Raw genomic sequence first — 13,182 nt, 5'->3', positions numbered from 1 at the left:
TCTGCTTCTATTAGTGCTTGTTCCAGTGTTTTCCTGACTCCACCTATTTGTCTTATGCACCCCCCCCCCCCCGGCCACCACCTTGAACGCGTCCCATTCCAGCAGCCTGGACATTGTTGTACCCGTATTTCTTGTGAAGTACTCCTGTATACTATTCCCCTGCTCATGTCGGAATACCTGATCAGTCAGGCACTCTCGCGGTAATCTCAAGGTGGGCACCGAAGGATGGGGGTTCTCCACCTGAGGGTTCAGATGTGTGCGTCATGGTCTCAGATGACCCGACCTAAATAGTCAGTGTTGGATCTTGGGGACTATTGTTGTGGTGCAGAGAAACCTGTCTAGTCTTACCTCTAGGTTGTGTGGGACGGAATGGAAAGAATAGGACCGATAGCGTTCTGTTTATGAGCTGGGTAGTGTATGAGAGGGGAGTGGGATCTGTCTAGGATGAGATCTAACACACAGTTATAGTCACCCCCTAATATCCATGGTATGGACGTGTATTGGGCTAGAATCCCTGTGAGGTGATCCCAGAATTTGTCTTGTTTTGTGTTTGGTGTAGATACTGCCTAGGAGTATCAGTTGTCTCTCTAGGAGTCCCTCCAAAAGTGCATATCTCCCTTCTTTGTCCACCCTTCTCCTAATTTCCTGAAAGGGACTACCCGGTCTGATCCAGATCAAGGTATCCCAAGGCACAAAGGGTCCCTCGCCATCTATTACGTAATCGCTCCAGCACTTGTGCTGTTAGATATGTTTCTTGCAGTTGAGCTATCTGCGCGTTTTGCCATTTGATGTAAGAATAGATGGCATATCTGTTGCTCAGTGTATGCATGCCTTTAAAGTTTAGTGTAATGAGGCTACGGTCAGTGGTTATGGTCTTATTCATCATGTTAAAGCTTCTATGAGGCCTGGCGTGCCGTGCCCTAGTTTAGTAGTGCCTGGCATCTCCCCGTTGTGAGGCCGGTCGGTGTTATATGGTTGTGCTACCCGCCTGTAGGGTTTATTTGGTAGAGATTGTGTGGTGCGGATGGGGGAAGGGGTTAAACATGGCAAGGGGACATGGTCCCAACTCTGTGGACCTATCGCCAGTGGCGATACGTTCAAATTGAGCATTATGTGAATACCCTAGTGTGTTGTTGAAGGGGTCGTGGTTTCTAGCTTCTGGTACGTGTGGCCTGTGTCAGCCGGTAAACATAAGCGTGGTGCCGGTGGTACCCCCATATGTACCCATACTGCACCTTTTGGTGACTTCGTGTTCTGGAGATGTGCGCTTGGCTGTAGGTGGGCTTGAAACTAAATCTGTGATTCTCTGTGAGGTGGGGGAGAACGTTGAGTGCATTGGGGACTTATACACAATTATACACTTGTGCATCCTACTTGTGCCAGATAGAACAACCAGTCCCTAAAATGGACACTTCAGTTTTAGTAGGCTTTGCATCGGGGTAGTCAGTCCAACACCATCCATATGTCAGGGACTGCATTTGGACTAGTGGTAAGCGGACATCAGCCTGCCTTGCTCTGCACCACTGAGAGCTCAGAGTAGTGATAGATGCATAGTCTCTGGGTTGGGGAGTCCATCTTGGCAAGGTGGAAGTCAGTGGTTTTAGCCAACTAGCTGGCTCTGAAGGCCTTTCTAATGACCATCAAAGGGAAGCTGGTACAGGTTTTCAATCACAATTGCCATGTGTACTGCAAAAATCAGGACGGAGTGGGTCGAGGACCTTGTGCCAAGAGGCCCTATGACTGGATAAGCAGAAAATATTCCTGCAACCTATTACATGGAAGGTGGACTGAATGCATGCGAGTTAAGTGAATGCTGGCTGGCTAACCATGAATAACATTTGTGGGATGGCTTAAGGCATCTTTAACCAGTGGGGCATGTCCTGGCTGGATCTTTTCACCGAAACGGCAGGGTGTTGAGGTTACTGCGTACTAGGGTTCCCACCAGGAAGGTTGTTAGGAGACACATTCTGCCTAAGATGAAGCACAAGTCTCCTGTATGTGTTTGCACCATTACCTTTCCTGCCTCAAGTTCTGAAGGAAGTTCAAGCAGACCAGACCCAAGGCATCTTAATTTCCCAGGATTTGACCATAAAATTGTGTATCCACACCTCTTGAGACTGAGTATTAACCCTGTGATCCAGCTATCCCTTTAGAAAGACAAGCAGTTTTAGCAACAGGGAGCATCCTGCACCTAAATCTCCACAATCTACAACTCCATGCATGGAGATCGAATGGCGCCAACTAAGCAGTTTTGACTTGCTGTCTGAATTAGTGGATGTAATACTCAATGGAAGAAGTCCTTAGAAAAAGTCTGTCTATTCAGGAAGATGGAAGGAGTGTGTGGCCTGGTGCAGCACTGTCTCTTTAAACCCCTACGGTCAAAACTATCTGACATGTTGTTTTATCTATGGTCCAACAAGTTAAGTTAAAGGTTGCGTTAGCCCTCTCTGCCTTCATATGTTTGCTAGACTAGCCTTCCTTCTTAAAATGATCGGTTGTGATGCATTGTTTTTCAAAAGCCTAACACGTTTCCTACGAAACCTTTAAGCATGTTCCACTGGCACCTTAATTTGGTTCTAAAGTCTCTTATGCACACCACTCTCGCCTATCCTGACCTGTTCCCTGCTACTCTTGACTATCACTGCAGTGTTCCTCATTGCAATAACGTCTGCTTGACACATCCATTAATTTTTTCGGTGCCGTCTGTGCAACCTCCGTACTCCACCATCTTTCTTGACAAATTGGTGGTGAAGACCAGAGCTGCCTTTCTGCCTAAAGTGGTATAGCCCTTTCATGTAAGTCAATTTATCACATCACTTTTTTTCTCTCTACCACATTCCTCCAAAAGAGGAGAGGCTTCACCAGCTTGACCCGGTGATAGCCTTGAGTTTCTACACACAATACATAAAGGCATATTGTGTTGATGATCAGCTCTTCATTGGGTGTAAACACACTAAGAAGGAGGGACACGGAGCGTAAATGAAGAGTAGGTCCTGTACCAATGCTCCAAGGGTAAATACACGTACATATGGGGTACAGTTCCTAAGAAAAGCAGTGCCGGTATGGTCTACTGCATGACAAGAAAGAAACAAAGCCAGGAGGAGTAAGAGAATGAGGTTCGTAGGTAAAGGTGTGATGTAGACCAGATACTCCTGGGTCGGTACTTAGAGTGCCCTCACACACCCTTGCGGGTGCAAAGCATCATCATAGGGCGAAGCTCCTCGTGGGGGTGGCGCTGCAGTCCCTCACGGGCCCTTCAAGAGGGCTCTCTGTTTCGGAGATCTTTTTGGAGTAGCCGTAGTTGTGCATGCGGGTGTGTGGGGAGGGTGAGTGTGGTGGTGAAGCTAAAAAGATCCTTTGGTACCCCAACAATTTATTAGTGGGTCCGTAGGGTCTGAGTAAAATCTAACGGGGACTAGTGCATAAATGACACTGTCGTGAGTAGGGGAGGATGATGTCAAAAAAATCCCACTGCTCTCAACCCGTGTGTGAAGGTTAAAGTGAGAGAGAGGGTGTGGAAAGGGTGGTCAACATGTTTCGCTCTGCCCGTGGTCCCTAATGGATCCTTAGCGCTTCGTCAGGACCTTGGTGAGAAAGAAGAAAATAATGGAAAAGTGGGATTCAGGATAAAAAGGGGAAAATCCTATAATCCCATCTCAGCAGGAGAGAAACATGTATTATTCGTGTCCCAAGCGTCGAACCTACAGGGAGAAGGAGAGAAAAAAAAGGAGGAGAGGGAAGACAAATAAGAAGCTCATCGCTGTCTGGGACCACGGTACTGTTCACCAGTGTGGAGAGCGGGTCAGCTGAAATCATGCTGGGGGAGGTGGTTGTATCTAGTACCAGGGAGGGGGAAAAAAAGTTAGGTGTACAACCAAGCCCTCGTTGGGGCGGAGACAAGATATACGCAAGCTCAGTGAACTATACAGAGGTGGCGGTCGTTCACGATTGATGATGTGGAGCACAAGGCACATAGGTGATGCTTGGGTGTGTGGCCATATAGTGCTGGATAGGCCATAGTGGTATGTGGCGGGGGCCACAATACTGAGCAATCGAGAAGAAGTGGGTAGATTAAGTGGGCTGAACAGTCTCATAAAGAAACAGTGGTGAAGAAGGCTAGAAAAGCTACTAACGGTGGAATTACCAGTGCTGGCGTATGGTGTGAGTTCCAAAATAGTATGGGGGTGGACACTCCATCGCTAAGTGGCGAGATGGTGAGTGAAACATGGAGATATGCCATATAAAGGTGTCCTACCTGCAAGAGTATGGGTCCAAGCTGTACCGGATAAGGACCGTCTGGGGCGGGGGCTACAGCTGAGGAGAACCAAACCGTTAGCAGAGAAATCAAAACGAAAATACGTAAAAAGCTTTTCAAACACTGAGAGCCAGGTAACATGGAAACATTGACAAAAAGGAAACCCAGACATTGTAAAGTAGCAGTGACCAAATGGTGCAAACAGGCTCGTGATCACAGCGAAAAACGGCAGCGTGATCACTGTACTTACATATGCCCCGGGAGTTACGTTCCGTGAACCTTGGGTGCCTCCAGGTCGCCGGTAGCGTGTGTTCGGAGGCATCTCGTTATATACGGTTCGTTAATTGGCTGTTGCAGTACCAGGAAACACTAAGGAGGGACTGACGTATAGGCTGGTAATATGGCAGCCATGATAGAACGGGTAACGAAGGGATACTCGTGGATGTAGGCGTGTGGCTACCGTGTCTGAGTAGAGAAGCTAGCGTTAGGAATATAAGGTGGAGAAGACTGAAAATGGGTGCGTCGGTATCGTCTAGCGTACCACTCACAAGTGAGACTAAGTGGAGACCCTTAGGTTTGTATCCATGGTAACGTAGTGTATAGGGATATAAAATGCAGGATAGTATGCATAATGCTCTGGTACCAACAATCAACTGTACATACAGTGTATGTAATGGGGAGGCACAGCAAGAGGGGTCGGAGTGCCGGAACCAACTAGGAGAGTGTAGTGAAATAGGTTCCAAAAGCAAAAAACTCTCTGGTGGTCAGTGTCGTACCCTAGCACCAAAATATAGGTGCATGTTACTTTCTGTCGCAAGGAAAGTGTGTGCAGCAGGTATATACTGGAAACACTGGTATCTGTGGTCACTGTATGATCAGCTGCAGTTAGGCTGAAGAGGGTGACTAGGTTGACACAGTACAAGGTCAGTTTGGGAGTATAAGAAAGCAGAGATGCATGACCAGGGAAGTGTGTTTTCACTGTGAAAGTAAGGATGAAGGGTACTATGCAAGATGTCATAGTATCAGGGAACTCCATGGAATGTCGTCGTTCAGGCCGATGACATTGGTTTTGAGACACTTCCCTGGTCATGCATCTCTGCTTTCTTATACTCCCAAACTGACCTTGTACTGTGTCAACCTAGTCACCCTCTTCAGCCTAACTGCAGCTGATCATACAGTGACCACAGATACCAGTGTTTCCAGTATATACCTGCCGCACACACTTTCCTTGCGACAGAAAGTAACATGCACCTATATTTTGGTGCTAGGGTACGACACTGACCACCAGAGAGTTTTTTGCTTTTGGAACCTATTTCACTACACTCTCCTAGTTGGTTCCGGCACTCCGACCCCTCTTTCTGTGCCTCCCCATTACATACACTGTATGTACAGTTGATTGTTGGTACCAGAGCATTATGCATACTATCCTGCATTTTATACCCCTATACATTACGTTACCATGGATACAAACCTAAGGGTCTCCACTTAGTCTCACTTGTGAGTGGTACGCTAGACGATACCGACGCACCCATTTTCAGTCTTCTCCACCTTATATTCCTAACGCTAGTTTCTCTACTCAGACACGGTAGCCACACGCCTACATCCACGAGTATCCCTTCGTTACCCGTTCTATCATGGCCGCCATATTACCAGCCTATACGTCAGTCCCTCCTTAGTGTTTCCTGGTACTGCAACAGCCAATTAACGAACCGCATATAACGAGATGCCTCCGAACACACGCTACCGGCGACCTGGAGGCACCCAAGGTTCACGGAACGTAACTCCCGGGGCATATGTAAGTACAGTGATCACGCTGCCGTTTTTCGCTGTGATCACGAGCCTGTTTGCACCATTTGGTCACTGCCTCTTTACGATGTCTGGGTTTCCTTTTTGTCAATGTTTCCATGTTACCTGGCTCTCAGTGTTTGAAAAGCTTTTTACGTCTTTTCGTTTTGATTCCTCTGCTAACGGTTTGGTTCTCCTCAGCTGTAGCCCCCGCCCCAGACGGTCCTTATCCGGTACAGCTTGGACCCATACTCTTGGGGGTAGGACACCTTTATATGGCATATCTCCATGTTTCACTCACCATCTCGCCACTTAGCGATAGAGTGTCCACCTCCATACTATTTTGGAGCTCACACCATACGCCGGCACTGGTAATTCCACCGTTAGTACCTTTTCTAGCCTTCTTCACCACTGTTTCTTTATGAGACTGTTCAGCCCACTTAATCTACCCACTTCTTCTCGATTGCTCAGTATTGTGGCCCCCGCCACATACCACTATGGCCTATCCAGCACTATATGGCCACACACCCAAGCATCACCTATGTGCCTTGTGCTCCACATCATCAATCGTGAACGACCGCCACCTCTGTATAGTTCACTGAGCTTGCGTATATCTTGTCTCCGCCCCAACGAGGGCTTGGTTGTACACCTAACTTTTTTTCCCCCTCCCTGGTACTAGGTACAACCACCTCCCCCAGCATGATTACAGCTGACCCGCTCTCCACACTGGTGAACAGTACCGTGGTCCCAGACAGCGATGAGCTTCTTATTTGTCTTCCCTCTCCTCCTTTTTTTTCTCTCCTTCTCCCTGTAGGTTCGACGCTTGGGACACGAATAATACGTGTTTCCCTCCTGCTGAGATGGGATTATAGGATTTTCCCCTTTTTATCCTGAATCCCACTTTTCCATTATTTTCTTCTTTCTCACCAAGGTCCTGACGAAGCGCTAAGGATCCATTAGGGACCACGGGCAGCGCGAAACATGTTGACCACCCTTTCCACACCCTCTCTCTCACTTTAACCTTCACGCAGGGTGTTGAGGTTACTGCGTACTAGGGTTCCCACCAGGAAGGTTGTTAGGAGACACATTCTGCCTAAGATGAAGCACAAGTCTCCTGTATGTGTTTGCACCATTACCTTTCCTGCCTCAAGTTCTGAAGGAAGTTCAAGCAGACCAGACCCAAGGCATCTTAATTTCCCAGGATTTGACCATAAAATTGTGTATCCACACCTCTTGAGACTGAGTATTAACCCTGTGATCCAGCTATCCCTTTAGAAAGACAAGCAGTTTTAGCAACAGGGAGCATCCTGCACCTAAATCTCCACAATCTACAACTCCATGCATGGAGATCGAATGGCGCCAATAAGCAGTTTTGACTTGCTGTCTGAATTAGTGGATGTAATTCTCAATGGAAGAAGTCCTTAGAAAAAGTCTGTCTATTCAGGAAGATGGAAGGAGTGTGTGGCCTGGTGCAGCATTGTCTCTTTAAACCCCTACGGTCAAAACTATCTGACATGTTGTTTTATCTATGGTCCAACAAGTTAAGTTAAAGGTTGCGTTAGCCCTCTCTGCCTTCATATGTTTGCTAGACTAGCCTTCCTTCTTAAAATGATCGGTTGTGATGCATTGTTTTTCAAAAGCCTAACACGTTTCCTACGAAACCTTTAAGCATGTTCCAATGGCACCTTAATTTGGTTCTAAAGTCTCTTATGCACACCACTCTCGCCTATCCTGACCTGTTCCCTGCTACTCTTGACTATCACTGCAGTGTTCCTCATTGCAATAACGTCTGCTTGACACATCCATTAATTTTTTCGGTGCCGTCTGTGCAACCTCCGTACTCCACCATCTTTCTTGACAAATTGGTGGTGAAGACCAGAGCTGCCTTTCTGCCTAAAGTGGTATAGCCCTTTCATGTAAGTCAATTTATCACATCACTTTTTTTCTCTCTACCACATTCCTCCAAAAGAGGAGAGGCTTCACCAGCTTGACCCGGTGATAGCCTTGAGTTTCTACACACAACACATAAAGGCGTATTGTGTTGATGATCAGCTCTTCATTGGGTGTAAACACACTAAGAAGGAGGGACACGGAGCGTAAATGAAGAGTAGGTCCTGTACCAATGCTCCAAGGGTAAATACACGTACATATGGGGTACAGTTCCTAAGAAAAGCAGTGCCGGTATGGTCTACTGCATGACAAGAAAGAAACAAAGCCAGGAGGAGTAAGAGAATGAGGTTCGTAGGTAAAGGTGTGATGTAGACCAGATACTCCAGAATCCCACTTTTCCATTATTTTCTTCTTTCTCACCAAGGTCCTGACGAAGCGCTAAGGATCCATTAGGGACCACGGGCAGCGCGAAAGATGTTGACCACCCTTTCCACACCCTCTCTCTCACTTTAACCTTCACACACGGGTTGAGAGCAGTGGGATTTTTTTGACATCATCCTCCCCTACTCACCACAGTGTCATTTATGCACTAGTCCCCGTTAGATTTTACTCAGATCCTACGGACCCACTAATAAATTGTTGGGGTACCAAAGGATCTTTTTAGCTTCACCACCACACTCACCCTCCCCACACACCCGCATGCACAACTACGGCTACTCCAAAAAGATCTCCGACAGAGAGCCCTCTTGAAGGGCCCGTGAGGGACTGCAGCACCACCCCCACGAGGAGCTTCGCCCTATGACGATGCTTTGCACCCGCAAGGGTGTGTGAGGGCACTCTAAGGACCGACCCAGGAGTATCTGGTCTACATCACACCTTCATTGGGTGTACCAGTACTAAAAAGGGGAAGGTGGTACAGAGGAGGACTGTGCCACAATGGACCATTCAGTGTAGAAAAATGTAATGTATTATGCCCTGGCTAAGAAGGATTCCTGGAAGAGATACAGGCTCATCTCACTACAGCAAAGTCTGCCACAACAGCAATAATGAGGAGAGTTGCTGTATCAGCTGTAACATGCATGTGAATGCACACCTTCACCAAGGACTACTGCCTTGACAACCAAGGCCGAAGTAAGGGCCATTTTACTGCTAGGTCCTGCAGGGCTTTCTGGTTTGAGTCCACTCCTTAGTCCCTCCACCTTCTAGGAGGTACTGTTTGGGAATACATACTTAAGGTGTGGAACCTGTTGTTAGACGTATCCATCAGCAGAACACGCTTACCTTTGGGAACACTCTTTCTGGTGATTACTCTATCTAACCATAGATTCCACCTCCCTGGTCTGTCATGTGGACATCTGCACAATCTTAAAGAATGCCCCAAGTTAGTTTTCAGTACAGTCAAGTATTATTTACTTGATATGTATGTGAGAGTGCAGAAAGATTATAGAGAAACTAAATGTTCACTTACAGTGGTGACACCTGTATGCTTCTCTGCTCCGTCACTTCCAGGGTGATGCAAGGTTTCTGTGGGATCTCACACAGCACCACCAAGAGACAAACGGGAGGTACTAATTTAGAAATCTCCGGACCCAGTCTGGCACCTGGTAATATTATAAACAGGGCTCCCGGTTTTATGGTGTTTATTTTTTTAACATTTCTGTCTTTAGTTATCCATATTTATTTTTTGGCCATTTTATCTGTATTTATCCATATTTATTTTGTGTTTTGTATAAAAATGTAGTTGTAAAACTGTACATTTCCATATTTATTTAACTGATCGACACACACTCATATTTTGATGTCTGTCTTGTTTTAGCTATTTAAGCTGCCAAATATTACAAAACAATATATCCACTGGTAAATATTAGCACTATACCACAAATTTATGTTGACAAATGCCTTTATGTCATCCTTTTTTTCATTTCCCATGCTGTCCATCTGCTTAGCTGTTGGGCTATTGTTCATGAAAGACAGCACAAAGGTTCACTTAAAGAAGCACCATTTTCTTTATTTATCCACCTTTAAAAATAAATGCATGCAGGAAACTCATCGTTTTCTGTATGTATTTATCTGTAAAAACGGAAAACAGGGACCCTGAATTATAAAAGTGAGAAGTCTACAGTAGCTAAACTATCCACCAGCAAGAACATTACTGAAGGTAAGTAATGTATTAGTCTCTACTGTCTGGAGACAGCTCACGTCATCACACAATACAAAACATACAGATACAGAAACGGCTTTTGGATGGCCCCTTTGGTTTTAGGTACTGGCTAGTAGGGCTACCCACCAAAGTTCGGCATTTTACAAAGTAGCCCACGCATCAATTGGCATACACTCCTTTCTTAATCCTTTTTCGTATTCAGAGGGGCCCAGCCCCCATGCTTTCTTTCTGCCTACTGCCATTCACCTGCTCCAGCTTGTCTGGTGCTCTCCTTTTCAAGACGGCTAGGTAGCTGTAAAGAACTACTGGGCTGCTCACTGTCTTTTTTGCATTTCAGCACTTTTTATTTATATTCTACCATTCTCACATGGTTGTTGGCCATGTTGAAATGGTTAAGTTTTAAAAAAATATATACAAAATTTCTAACCCTGCATCACATCACATTGGCACGTATGTGTGCACATGGTGGTCATCTTGCAATGTTAAAATAATAACATACACTTGAAAAGCCAATAGGTCTTGCCTTTGCATCTAATTGGCTTTGCCAGTGTCTATTAGCGATGCTGTACAACATCAGCAAAAAGCACACGAGGGACAGAATACAGGAACCTAGGAAAAGAAAGAGGGACAGCGCAACATGTTGCAAGGGGGAAGAGAAGCACAGTGACTAGGGAAAGCAACACAGAGGGGAAGAAAAGTGCAAGGGAGACAGCTGGAAAACACCTGCACTCTCATGGAGTGCTGAACCAAAAACAAAACAGTAATTCCCCAAACATGGGCAGTGGAAAGACACACATCCGCCAATAAAGAGGAAAGTAAACATGATATCCTCTAGAGGAGGGACAAACAAGTTGAACAAGGAAAGCCATCAAATGAAAAGCAAGAAAATGAGTGACATTAAAACCAACCAATTTTAAGCAATGGGCAGGGTTTAATCCCACTGTGAATTCTTGGTAAGCCCACAAAAAGACTTTTGAAACCAGACAGTGCTAGGTGAATACCTGAAAAGCATTGACAAAGCCAATACATCAGCACTCACTTTCTGACGGAGTGAGCTATTGGCTTTGTCAATGCTTTTTATATTATATAGAAACAAGTACTCGTGACATAGGAAGCCTGGAATGACTTTTGTCATTCAGACTCTGCAAAAACCACCGATATGCACGAGTTCTACATTTCCATGAAAGTTTTTGGGAAGTAAGTTGCAACCTTGGCTCGAAAACAGCTGGATGTCCAACATAACATGCGTGGCTTATTGGCCTAATGAATTGATGGGGATGGATTTGTGTCAGACCTCCTAGTCACTGTTAAGATAATGATGTTTCCACTTTTTCATCCTTCAGCAGCCGATAAAATGAAGACATGGAGTTGAGTAACGATAAACATCTGTGATTTCAGTACCAAGACACTCTTCCGCATGAAGGTGTTTACAAATACACACAGTTCTATATCTGTATATCCAAACATGCCAACCCTCTCGATTCAGGCAGGTGACTACCGATTTGAAGACTAGTCTCCTGCCTCCCGATTCATGCATCTAGAAACCCGATGCCAGCACTAATTAGGTTACCTGAATAATGTGCGTCTTCTTCATGCGAGGAAGTTATGGCAATCGCAGGTTTATCAATGAGAACGGTGTCTTACGCACAGCAACCTTTTTTAAAGCAGAATCAATGTTAACAGGTTTGAGATCTTCTTTGGCACCTATATTATATAATTATAGCACTTAGCCATCGCTGTGTTTTCAAAGCTACCCTCTGATTAAAACAATTTCAAAGCTAACCTCTGATTAAAACAATTTCCATTATAGTTTTTGTGTAAGTCGTGATGTTTGTGAGAGTGAGATTTTTTTGATCCAGCTTTGACTTTTCTGCAGAATTTTGATTTTTGATATTATTCAAGTCATGTTCTATGAAAACGAGTTGAAAAACGCAATAGCCGCCACGTAGCCATCTTAACAACAGGTCTTCTTTTAATTTACTTACTCATCAAATACAGAGCTATCCACTACATGCCTTGGGCACATTTTGTCGAAGAGTCTTGCATGGAGCCAATCATAAATCCATAACCTTCCCCCATTCCCAACTCCACCCTCAGTGGTGGACTTTTTAATCATTTTTTGTACTACTGGGAAGTCTGTCTGTCTTTTAATTACGTTTTTAGTTCTTAGGAGCATAACTACTGAATTAATTTGAAAGAACCTGTGTGCATTTTGTTTTTCTTGTAATCCCTAGCTATATGCACCTCGTTTTTGCACTTTATGGGCTTGTCCTGTGGTTCTTGGATCTACGGTGCGGAGTCCCTTAGATTTAGCTGGCAGTGGAAGGTTAGGGCCCTACTACAATTTAGGGTTTGTGCGTTGTGTTTTTTGTGCCGGTGCCCAGGGCTGGACTAGCAATGCCAGGCATTTCCCCAAGCGGCTGGTAGGGTGGGGGGCCTGATTTTGTGACAGATGGCCAGTTAGGTCACCAGTACCAATTTCAGCAGGCCTCCACTCATTTTCCAGCCTCCTGGGGTGTGGTGGTGGTTCTGCAACTCCCTCGAGGCCTGCACTGTTATCACAGCATGTTTGAAGCCAGTATCCTTCATGGACAGGATGTATAGAGAAATGAGGGGCAAGGTTGAATGATGGTTCTAAGGGCACTGTACCCCTCTGCACCGTGTCAACTTGCCGTTGCAAAGGCTTGTTGACTCTCTCCTCCAGAGATCTTCGGGCTCCAAGAAGCTCCAGCCACCAGCATTTTCTGCAACCAAGATTTGTGCCTTCACCGCAGTCTCTGCACCGTGGACCTTCATCATTGGTGAGCTTCTCGAGGTCCTCTAGCGACTCCAGCCTGTGGGTCCCCTAAAGGGTCTTCTTTGGCTCTAGTGGGCTCTCCCGGTTGCTCAGGGCCTGCTCCGACTTACCTGCTCGTGGTAAGTCACTTGGACTTTGGTGGTCTCGACACCACACCTTTTTCGTCTACTAAGTTTGTTGCCGTTGCCAAAGCTTGTTGGTGCTCCCGGTGGACACCAACCCTCTGGCTCTTGACATCTGATGTGGGACAGCTCGTGAACGACTCCTGGTCTCCCTCAGCGTCGCCTGGTCTGC

This window comes from Triturus cristatus, chromosome 6 (genome assembly GCF_964204655.1).
Source record: "Triturus cristatus chromosome 6, aTriCri1.1, whole genome shotgun sequence".
Lineage (NCBI taxonomy): Eukaryota > Metazoa > Chordata > Amphibia > Caudata > Salamandridae > Triturus > Triturus cristatus.
Note: the sequence above shows the minus strand (reverse complement) of the source record.